At 39.5% G+C, this 11,773-nt stretch overlaps 1 protein-coding gene across 7 annotated transcripts in view; it reads right to left on the minus strand.

Annotated features, from left to right (window-relative positions):
- map2 (microtubule-associated protein 2) overlaps positions 1–11,772 on the minus strand; it is a 93,099-nt gene extending 81,327 nt beyond the window's left edge. For all 7 annotated transcript variants that reach the window (XM_085385109.1, XM_085385113.1, XM_085385112.1 and 4 more), the window contains exon 1: positions 11,634–11,772. The gene's annotated coding sequence lies outside the window, so the exon portion shown is untranslated. The remainder of the gene's footprint in view (positions 1–11,633) is intronic.
- Between the last annotated feature and the right edge of the window lies 1 nt (position 11,773).

Below are 11,773 nucleotides of genomic sequence, written 5' to 3' on the forward strand. Positions count from 1 at the left end.
GGGTTTAGTCTGGACTGCTAACATGCATGTGGGCACATCTGCCTCGCTCAAATACACTGAATATGGGCACACCAGGTGAGATCACAGCTTTGTAAAAGATTTCAGAATAACCTTTAAGATTAGCAGGACTAAGCTTAATATGTTTCACAAAACATTATGAGCTTTACACATCATGGAAATACTTAAAGTGAGAAAGAGAAAAACAATAGCTGTTTAATATGCATCCTCCTCTATCCTACTCCAAAATGACCAAATTATATGTCTGAGAGGAGCAGCTAAAATTGAGCCCTAATATCTTCTTTAGTAAGCCAAGAATCCTGATAAAGCTGAGATCCCGAAATCCTCGCCACAGTTGTTTATCTAATATGTCACAGGTCTGATATGACAGACACTTTTATTTAGTGCTACATCATGTTTCATTGCCTTGTTTGGATGAAGGTCAAAATAAATGCACCCTCTATTAATACCGTTTGGAAATACAAATGAACACATTTTCATTTCTGTGGAAATAATTTGCTATAAGACAGTGAAAAATTGGTTTGCAGATATTTCATTAGTTTATGATACTATCCATCTGTTATCTCTAAGAAGTCATTTATAATTAACAATATGACCTGTCAACAACAAAGGTTGTCTCACACTCCAATTTTTCCTCCTACCACTCTTTATCAGTCATACAAAAGCCTATTGTGTGTATGCATGTGATCTACCAGTACAGTAATCCCATCCCCTGTTCCTTTGTTGTAATCCTAGAATTTCCTCTAATAGGGAAGTTTCCACTCACATTTAGTCATATATACACTAGCTCTTAATCCTGGTAGTCTAATAAGCGTTGTATTTTTGGATGGCTTTGTGTGATTTTTTTTTTTTGTCAGCCCTTACATTTTTGCCGCTACAGTTTCATTATGAATTACGGTTAAGTCCATGTTTTGTTGGACAAATGGAAAACTTTGCACTTTTCCCTCTGCACACCACCACAGTCGCTTTTAAATCAAACAATCACAACGCGGTTGCAGCTTCAAAGACACTGTGAGTTTTACAAAATTTTGCATTCACTGTTGAGGAATTACAGTCACTTTTGTGCACAGTCCCCCTTTTTTTGGAGAGTCAGAATTAATTACACAACTTACTGATAAGCAGTATCCACGGACAGGTGAGGTTCGTTCCCAAGGAGATGTCAATGCAAGTGGGGAAGACGTCATTAGGCTCAAATTAATAAGTTTGTTGATTATTAAGAATAAATGCACTGACCAACTCACCAACATCAAAAGACCTGAAAGATGACAAAATGTGAACAAGGTGAATTATTAAAATATAAATAAATACAACTTCACCATATCTAACCAAGTCAATGAGACTTTTAACACGATATGATAGTCATATCATTGTCAAATTCTGTAATCGAGAGATGCCGTCATGAAGGAAAATACAGAGGGCTGCAAACTGCAAACCGTTCTTTACACTCAAGATTGAAAAAGACAGACTAGACTTTGCCTGAAACCAGCTAAAAAAGCCCGCACAGTCGTGGAAAAATATTTGGACAGTTTAACTTGTACCAGAATGATGGGAAGAGTAAATTAATGCAGCATGATCTGAAGCATACTAAATTATGTGTTGTAATGGTGGAGACAACAATCAGCAACTGAAAGCGGCTGCAGTAGAAGCCTAGCAGAAAATCTCAAAGAAGGAAAAACAACATAACAAAATAAGCCTTATTTAACATTATTATAGTTTGTCGAAATACTTTTGGTAAATAAATGGTAAATGGCCTGTATTTGTATAGCGCTTTTACTAGTCCCCCCTAGGACCCCAAAGCGCTTTACACACCCAGTCATCCACCCATTCACACACTGGTGGAGGCAGCTATAGTTGTAGCCACAGCTGCCCTGAGGCAGACTGACAGAAGCGAGGCTGCCATATCGCGCCATCGGCCCTTCTGGCCAACACCAGTAGGCGGTAGGTGAAGTGTCTTGCCCAAGGACACAACGACCAAGACTGTCTGAGCCGGGGCTCGAACCGGCAACCTTCCGATTAGAAGGCGAACTCCCAACTCTTGAGCCACGATCGTCCGATTTTGGGCCTCTGAGAATAGAATACTATGTAGAAAAATAACTGTAATTCCTAAACAAATAAAGCAAAATTTCCCTGAAATTAAAGCTGAATATCTGTACTCCCATCAGATATTGACTGTTTAATAAAAAAAATCCACTGTGGTTGTGTACATAGGCAAAAAAAATGCAAAAACTGTGTCAAATTATGGGCCTAAGTGTAAAATATTGAGGCAGGTGGTTAAAAGAGTAAAGTTACTAGAGAAAATGTAAAGCTAATGGATGAGCAAGCTATACAAGTTCTATGTTTACAGTTTTTTAGTTTATTCTGTCTAAACCTGCCCAACCTAACGCTAATCCAGTTAAATGTTTTTGCATTTTGTGGCACATTGTTTAATCAGCACCCGCTGATGCACACATCCCGGCCCGTGGTAGAAACTGTGCACTCACAGTTTTTGGACAGTATGCCAGTGACCTTCTCATGGCCTCCTCTACTTGGCACAGGATATAATGGGCTATCATCTTCCAGTTATGTACATGTGGGATTTGGCTTTGCCTCTGTTCTCTGACAAAGTAATAGGCTGTCTGTTTACATAAGCACCTTCAGTTCTGTTTTTACCTTTTTGACAAACCCCTAATCGAATATGTGGATTAAAATGTGCACTCACAGTTAGTTTCTCTGCCAAGCAATCGACAAATCTCTTATCAGTGATTAGATTTTGTAAACTTATCTACCTTTTATATTCTGACTACACAAGTGCCTCACCATCACAGAGTATATTATGTGATGAGTGACAGCCAGATCAAAAAAAATAGGGTTTCAGCTGAAACCCTGGGAAGAAAAGGCATTTTTTTTACCTACTACTAAAGAGTTAAGCAACAGGTTGCTTCAGAAAAGGAAGCAAACACTCTGAAATGCACACAATAAAAGCCCAGTTATAATCCTCGACTGTGCTGCTGTGACAGTGGATATCTCAAAATAAAGCTCCACAGTGTTTGAGGTTGCATGGATGAAGCTTTCCATAGGAGCTGGCGTCAGTCATTTGACAGGATAATCCTGTCAAGAAGAGAAAAGTCTGCCGCAACACATCAAGTGAAACACAGCCATCAAAAGAGTTCACAAACCACCAGATTAAAGACTCATCTATTCTAATCGACAACCATGTGTAGTTTGTGCAATTGCATCTCTGGGTGAATGCGTGCTTGTGTGTATGTGCTTTTGTTCCATGTGTGGGTTTTCACATGAGTAGGCGTGAGTGTTTATGACATAACTGAACGAGGGACGACTTGCTTCCCCGAAGACGAAAGCTGAAGAGATGAAACAACACTTCAAAACATTGAAGGAATAATTCATGTTTTTTCTCATGTCTAACTTGTAGGCTTTTACGTTCTGAATTCCCACAGATCCCCAACAAGTTCAAAATCACAGATCACACACTCTACAAAGCGTCTGGTGACACTTCCGACAATATGGTGGGAAAAGGAAAGCCAACACGCCAGGCGATGAAGAAGAAAAAAATTCATATGTTAGCTGTGGCCAAATAGTGATTCAGCATTTAGTCTATTTTATATAAAGTATTTTGGATTCCATTCCTAATAACAAATAGTACTAGCTTCATAAGTTGTATAAAAATCTGTCTCCAGGTAATAGAAATGCAGAGAAAATCACATAACTACAGCAATAATCAACAAACGGACTGTGCAAAGGTTTCTTTATATTTTGCTAGGACACTGAGAAACATATTGGGTGCAAACATGCACGGAAATACAATATATGAGGCAAAACTGTGTTTGTACAATTCTAACAAACTTGAAAGTCAATATTATTGTGCCCACTTTATCCTGCAACCCAGCCTGAACTCTTATTGACAACCTTTCTTGTCATTTCTTGAAATTGGCGTCAGTAATAGTTCTCCAGGCTTCTTGAAGGACACTCAAACCTCTCCTTTGGATATTGGCTTCCTTTTGTTACCTTCTCTGTCAAGATGATGCCACGCTGTTTCGGTGATGTTGAGGTCTGGGCTCTTGGGAGGTCAGCCCATCACTTAAAGTGTTCTATTATGCGATTTTCTCTCCAGGTATGCTTTTACTGCATTGGCAGTGTGTTTGGGATTAAAAACTAAGCTGCATAAAATGGATGGATCATGTTGGCTGGACAATGGTGGATCAAAATCTGACAGTATATCCAATTTTGGTGAGATCCTCAACACTGCTTCTTGACAGCCACCCTTCCACTGAAAATATTTCTGACGTTCAACTGAAGAGCCAGATACATCTCTCAGGTCCTGTGTCAGGTCTTTGTTAGAGATTTTCTCCCATTTTTAAGGACATGACTTTCAGATACTGGTGAGCTTCTGTAGACAGGCTTCTCTCTTCCTCCACTTGCCTGTTTCCCTCAAATTCTTAATGTACACCATGTTGAGATATGTCACCTTTTCAGCTAATAGTGCTAATAAGAGTAAACTTATTGATACAAAAATCCCATTTCATGCCTCCCAAACAGTTACCTTTGCCATTTTTCATACATTCAATTAATAAAATGGGAACAAATTATGTGTTTTTGAGACAGGCTGCTAAAAACTAAAGTACCTAAAGATACAACAAAAAACGGGATCTTTTTGTCCATGTAGCCAAAACACTGGTTCATTTCTTGACTTAGGTGCTTTCAAAATGATTGAGTGATTGATAGGTCTGTGTTAAAAGCAAACAAATAAAAGCAATCCACTGAAATCGGCCAGGTACAAATAGCAGACTGAAAAACTTTGAAAGACCTTCAGAAAGCCTGGAAAACTATTGCTCAAGACCAAAATTACAAGAAAGCCTGGCTCCTCAGAAACAATACATAAAGAAATGAAGGGTAGCTCCAGACTTTTGCACAGTTCTGTAATCCTCATCTATTTTCTCGATCGTAAGTACCCTATCGCTTCTTGGTAATTTTGAAAGTGGTAGCATTTCATCACTCATGTTGGTAGTGTAATTAAATGCATCTCTGACTATTCCTGGCATTAACTAATTGACATATCTGAGGCGCATTAATGCCGACAGTGATGGACTCCTGCATTTTCATGACATAATGCAGTCAACATGTGTTGAACAACATGTGCAGGTGGAAAGAAGGTCTTAAAGCGCTATTCACTTAAGTGCTCTCTGACTGTTTTTTTCATTAGCTTGAGAAAGAAACACAAAAGATAATTACTCCTCTGCAATGTTGTCATTCAGCAGCTCCCTTGTCTGGTCTGTTGCAGACCTTAGGGGGCGTCACCATCAACCTCTGTGCTCCATCAAGAAAAGCCATTAAGACGAGCGGGCAGAAGACAGAGCAGTAACACTGAAGCATTTTAACAAAGCGATGTGAAATGCAATTACCCTGACAGAGGCTGTAACACAAGCAATTTATGCAAGCTCACTGACATTCTGCATCTGCATGGTGAGATCCATACTTACAGTATGTTAAGTATGTTTTCTCCCAGACTGACAAAGAACACGTGTAAACAACATATTTTTTGTGGGATAATTACATTATATTATGTTATGTCTGACACACCTTACATAAGATGAAATGCAAGCTAAAAAGTGCAGCACATATTGGCACCTTTAAGCCAGGGCTTCACACGTTTACATTTAATTCTGCTGGGAAGAAACCCCATCAAGAAGATTTCAGACTCTTTAGCTTTCTCTTCATGATTGACAGGGTCTCTCATTTATGAGATGGACACTGCTATCGGGCTTCATGTTGTGAGGCCTATTATCATTGCAGGAAATCAAAGAGGAAAATGTAGATAAGACTGAAGGATATTTATGATACATCTGTTTCATTTTAAACCCTTTCAAATAAGGATGTGAAGGGTAGTAGGGATTTTGTAGGCACTGGGCGGGAAGATGGCTGTTTTTGGATCATCTCAGGGGTTTTGGCTCTCCGATAATGAACGGCAGTGAAACACTCAGGGATTTGACCAATATACTGTATCAGCGCACTAATGGATTTCATCATCCTCATCAGTGAGATTTTAGAAATATTCATCACTTCTAACACTCTGATGAGCTTTCCAGTACAGTATTTGTTATTCTGTTATTTTAGTTTAGCCTTAAATGGAATAAACAAAGACAACTCAAGTGGCTAGGCCCTAGCCGCTAGGGGATAGCCACATGGGAAAAATGCCTTAATCAGCTGAGTCTAAGGTTCAATTCCAGACCGATCAGATCTTTACTGAAAATCACTCATCTCTCTTTCTCTACATTACCTGTCAGTTGAACAGTGGCTATCAAATATAAGCAAAAAGGCCTAACATATATTACTCAAGCATTTGCCAAAAAATAAATAAAGAAAAGATTAGTGGGGTTATTATGCTATTGAGATATTTGCAGTATGGCTACAATAGAGTTTGATTATTGCAAAACAATCATAATCCTGAAGTTCATCTCCCACAACAGTTCTTTTACGGGCTGGCCGTTTAGCTGGATTTCTATGACCACACACTCTTCTATGAGCCTTGTTATCAGGCATTCAGCAAAACGCAAGGAACCACTGAATCGGCTGAAGCAGGTTGAAAGAACCTAAATGACGGAATTATGTCACAAAATAAAGCCACTGGGATGCAGTCAACATCACACACCAGAGAAAATGCTGAGGGGGATGTTTTTTTCTCCTTTAGCACAAGCATTATTTAGCTGTAAACGATACCCACACACTTAAGCACAGACTCCCACACAAAGACTGAGGGATGTTGTACACAAACACAGATGCAAAAACAACACACACAAGAGGAGAGGAAAAACAGGATAGTTAGGTGAGTTGTGAGTCATCCTTATGTTTTTCCTGCTTCAGCCCACACATATATTTATATCAGCTTTCTTTCTCGTTCTACATACCATATTCTCTTTACTTTGAAAAAAAAATCCATCCATATACACTTCTGACATCAGAATGGTGTCAATAAAGTTTCGTGTTTTATCGATTTTCTATATTTGACTTGAAGCACAAATGCATATATGAATAGTAAACACATGCACCTGTTCTTTTTCTCTTACATATCAGTGCTATATGCCACGTGTGCCATATTCTTTGACAAAGATTTGCTTGGACACTGGAACTGCCAACAGTACGTGAAACTGTGGCTTCTTGCCTGATGTTATCACTTCCTGTCACCTGTGAGTGATTTTATGATGACAAAAAAATTAACACTGTTGTTTTTCAAATTATGGCGCTGCAGTAAAAATCGCACCATCATTACACCATACAAGTCTCACCTTGTACTTTAAACTCTAGGGGTTTTTCTTGAGGACTGGATATTATTTATCCTCAACAGGCTTTGCTGTAAGAAAGTTGACATGCAACATTGGAAGGACGGTGACTCATTTTCCATATTCATGCGTAAATACAAAACACTACAGTCCAATTTTCATGTGAATTCTCATGCCAGAGCTCCCATTTGAGAGTGTGAGGTGCTGGCAATAGCAAAAGCAAATATATTCCATGTCCAAAGAATTTTCAATAAGGAGGAAGCAATTTGTGAATTTAAAAATAAAAAAAACAGCCTAGTGCACTTTCAAATAATTGAGAGGTTTTTCTGTCAGAGTACTACATTCTGAAATATCTGTGTAACTACATTTTAAATCTCTGTGTCAAGCTCAAGCTTGGACGCTTTTGGTTTTATCCACATTACTAAAGAGATGTGCTTTAGGTTCAGTATGCAACCAACAGCCATTGTCTATACTCCAACCAGAGGTGTCAGGAAGACAGAGAGAGTCTGGATGTTGGGGCAGGCGGTTGTGGGTTTGACTTGACTGATCTCAGCCTCCTGCAAACTAAAGACCACTGGGCTTGACCCCAGCTGTCCCTCGGGGCATAAAAATCAAAGCTGAGGAACAGAATTCCACAAGACACATAAAAGCATATATAACATCACGCTGCTCAGCGTGTAGAAATCTGTGTGGAAGTGGATGTCCGTTAGCTTCAAGTCAGGCGAGGTCAGCACGGGGGCATGCCACTCCTGAACCGTAGCCAAAAATGTAAATTAGTTAGCTCAGACTTGTCAGCGTGATTGCTCTTTTGCTGACAGGACTGTCAAGAGCACAAGTGAAGTCAGCATTCTGCTTTCCATTAGCATTTCAATGCTGATCTGGAATTACGGCTTACACGCTTTATTTCCACTGATAATCTGCTCTCAGAGAAGATTGCAATGGAAGAATTGGTAAGATGTTCACGGTATAAACAAGAAAAATTTGTAAAGTCACTAAAAGCTGCATCGCATTGGTTAAATGTGACATTTGACAGGTATGACATGGAAATACTACCTAAGTGAAATAACTGCTTTGTATATGATTGCATTAAAGGTTGGAGTGGTGACCAAGTTTTGCGTGCTTCAATCCTTCAGCCTACATATTGTACAGATAGCTTTAGTTGACAAGGAGGAACCATTACTGAATAGGACAATCAATCAAAGCTTCAAATCAATCAAAGCTTCCCAGTGTCAATAAACTGCTGTCATCAAGCAAGACATTGCCTTCCGGGTGATGGTTGCCCTTCACCTGTCCCTGACCTGAAAGCATTCGTTCATACCGGTGCTTTGCATAGGCACTGTCTAAACACCATGCACAACAAAGTCTGCTGAATACCGAACGTAAAGCTGGATCTTATCCTGGTGACACAGAACTCCTGCCATGCATCCTTGACACCGAACTACCCACTGTTACAATGAATATAAGTGGTCAGCTAAAGTACTATAGCAAGCTCTTAATCAATGACCTGCTAGTTATTTATGAACCCCATATGCTTTTCTATTTCCCTCTCTCCTCAAAACAGGATCGATTTCAAGTGCAAGTGTGTAAGAAAGAATCCTGGATCTCAGTGCAAAAGGTTTATGCCATCAACAAGAATAAACAACTATTACTAGTAACTGCAGTAGCAGTCCTATTGAGTCATTAACATTAATAAACTGTTTTCATATATGTGAACTGCAAAGCTTCTCAGATGTGAGGACTGCCAGTATTTTTGTCGTATTTAATACAAATGTGGATTCTAAAAAAAGAAAAATTTGCTTTACAAATTTTTGAGATAAAATCAAAACCAATCAACCTATAAATTAAATAACTGACCAATTACTCAGCAATGAGAAAATCTGTGCCCCTAGTTGATCCTTAAGATAATTATAAATCACTACTTTACAGGCACGCTGACCAGTGTGCTAATCTCTACAAAAACCTGGAATACCTCCCTTTGCCAGAGGGACAGAAAGAAGGGAGCGAGATTGGCAGTTAGCTGGCAGGCATGTCGGTTGAGTGTTAGTGTGTTGGCGCTGCAGCCAAAGATACCACTGAGTGTCTATCTTCTTTCATACAGGGAGCCTTTCCCACTTTCTCTGTCTCACACAGACACAAACAAGCACGGAGCATTACATCAAACTCCAAATGTGACAAAGGAGGACTGCCTGTGTGTGTGTGTGTGTATAACTGTCCAGGCTGACTAAGTATCTTTGTAGGAATCAGGATTAGGTTGCCTCACTGACACACAAGGCTTATGTAAAGCTGACCCACAATGCGAGGCGCCACACGTGAATGTGAACTGCCAGGTTGCAGTGCTATTCCCATCCTAACTGGCACCTCAAACGGTATTGTCACTCTTACAGCCAAATGAAAGTTTTCAGTTTTGCTTATTAGATCCGATCAATTTTAAGAATGTTTCTGCACACTTATTGGCTGAGATTACAAACCACAGCCCTGCAATATATACATGTAAGACAACAAATACTTTACTTAGAATTCTTTCAATATTATTTCCAACAACTTAAACAGGGGTGACATTTAATACCGAAACCATCAACCCTTCTTTTTACACATTTGAGCCAAAATGCTTAATTAACCTCATAATTTCAGCTTCAGTTTACTCTCAGTTAATCTGAGATTTCGACAACAGAAAGACAATTAGACTTTTTTTTTTTTGCTTGTTTGTTTTAATACATATACTTCAACGTCAACTGGTTATTTCAGCAAAAAAAGGGCTATCACTAGAAAGATTTTGCATCAGAGGTCAACTTTCCGGCTAAACACAATCAGAAACGCAATCAGTAAACTCAGACTGTTTACCTTCTCATCAATACATAAAGCCCATATAAAAGGAGTCATTTATGCTAAAATAAACACATCATTAATCACCAATGCAAAGGCAATGTGTCGATATTAATGCAATTTAAAGGAAGCAAATCATAACCTTTACTTCACAAAGAAAAAAACAGAAGGCATGTTACATATGTTCCAGTTTTGTTGCTTTTTGGCCTTTTTTTCTCCAGAATATGTCAAAGTATAGATCCAAACATGGAGTAAGCTCTTGAAATGTTCCTCTTGTCCTCTTTGCCATAGAGATATAAGGATGTGATGGCTGAAGCATCTTGAGAAAGCTGAATTTACGTCCAACAGGCAAAATGTAGACCTAGGTGGAACGACCAGCCGGGTCCTTCACAAACATGAAAGCATGAGCCCCATCCCTCACCAAGGAGGAGCTCACAGCAGCCTCCCTGGCTGTGCATGACTCAATATATGGCAGCCTCATCCTGAATGCATCAGGCATTTATATGTATGTGTGCACAAACTGTAAATGGACTTGATGGAGGAAAATCAATAGCCAGTGCCTGTATGTAAATGAGACTGGACTGAAGCCTATGTACTGTGTAAGGAACCCATCATGTATGAGCTTACTTAATAGCCATTTCAGTATGAAGAAAAAGACCTCTGAGGTGTAACAGCCCTGGTTAGTGTTATTTGTTGTGCTGGGTTTAATAAAGACATCAAGTCTTTCAAAATGCCTTTAAATGAAATAAACTAAACTGTAATCTAACATTAAATGCAGTGGCGACGGTGACAACAACAGACATGCACATACAGGGCTTCAATTTGTGAGATCAATCAGGGGAAGGACCCGCCAATATGACTCAGCACCTGTTTTTTTTCCTTTTGCACCCCCTTTTTCCTTTCTGGGGTGATTGGAAATTAATGTCATATTTCTCTAGGGATTCCCTCTGATGATTTTATCACAGTTACCTACAGCTTTCCGAAATGTGTTATAGGCTTACTAAAGCCCAATAGCCTTGCACTGCCACCGCAGCAAGCCAAGTTCCCGCAGTCACCGCAGTAGGTGAAGCCTTTAAGTAGCACAATGCAGACATTATTCCTGAACCCCATCAAAAAATTAAAAAGTGGATCAATTAGGTCAGTCAGTGTGGATTCTACCTATCTTGGGATTCTGATTTCTAGATCTATTCCTAAGATGTGATTTATTATCGGATGAATTTCGCAGCATTTTTCATCTTAAAACCGGCTCACACCACAGCTCAGACAGCACACAGACTCACAGGAGCCCAGATTCACTTCTCCTTCGGACGAACAATGCGTCCTTTTTCCATCCACACAGACACAGAGGGGCACCTCATCATTTCAGCTTCAGCTCACTGAAATGTCAATTTACTGCTGGGTGTAAGGACTTCTTTTTCTAGCCATTCAATGTCGCATGCTTTTTAAGTCGCTGCCAATCGCAATATATTATGCTGCATTAAAACGATGCTGTTAAAAGCAAAGAAGTGTTAAATTCTTTACCTGTTCGGCGTAGTGTCTTCCAGAGGAACTCCCGGTCTGTCGGACACACACAGGCTCCGCAACCTACATTTACCGTAATGATCCTACTAGTCACGCCGATAGACTGCGTCGGTGTTTAAACTAGCCATTACGGTGTTCTG

The sequence above is a fragment of the Rhamphochromis longiceps genome, linkage group LG16 (assembly GCF_057381845.1).
Source record: "Rhamphochromis longiceps isolate RC_006_pf linkage group LG16, R_longiceps_female_GT1.1, whole genome shotgun sequence".
Classification (NCBI taxonomy): Eukaryota; Metazoa; Chordata; class Actinopteri; order Cichliformes; family Cichlidae; genus Rhamphochromis; species Rhamphochromis longiceps.